Here is a 414-nt window from a genome sequence, read left to right as displayed (position 1 = left end):
AAAGATTCGTAAACCTAGAAAACTCCAATATGAAATTTTTTATATATTCATATTACGTCTACATAATAAAACACAACTAAACAAGAGCAAATCTAATATTAGTGACATTCAAATAATCATCAACCTCTGAATGTAAAAATGACAGTATTTCCAACGTCTTGAAAAAAAAAATGTCATGCATCTACTTGTAAACATCACGAGACATTCCATCGTCAAAGAAATTTCAAACGAACATCAAACGAACATCCTTTATCTACGTAGGGCTAACACACCACCGTATTTCCGACACTCACTCATATGCTAACAACTAAAATCATCGATATTACGTCACTGTCAATATCGTCCCGACCAGCAGATCGCACAGAAAATGTATTATTGTTTTAGTAGAACTGTTTTAGTAACCCATGTTTTTTT

At 32.4% G+C, this 414-nt stretch overlaps 1 protein-coding gene across 1 annotated transcript in view; it reads right to left on the bottom strand.

The window, feature by feature from the left end:
• The window catches only part of LOC119587931 (protein trachealess-like), a gene marked incomplete in the record, with an annotated part of 132,256 nt that overhangs the window by 7,996 nt on the left and 123,846 nt on the right, over nucleotides 1-414 (bottom strand).

Source organism: Penaeus monodon, chromosome 23, assembly GCF_015228065.2.
Source record: "Penaeus monodon isolate SGIC_2016 chromosome 23, NSTDA_Pmon_1, whole genome shotgun sequence".
In the NCBI taxonomy this organism is placed as follows: domain Eukaryota; kingdom Metazoa; phylum Arthropoda; class Malacostraca; order Decapoda; family Penaeidae; genus Penaeus; species Penaeus monodon.
The sequence above is the reverse complement of the archived record's forward strand: the minus strand, read 5'-3'. Positions and strand labels throughout refer to the sequence as shown.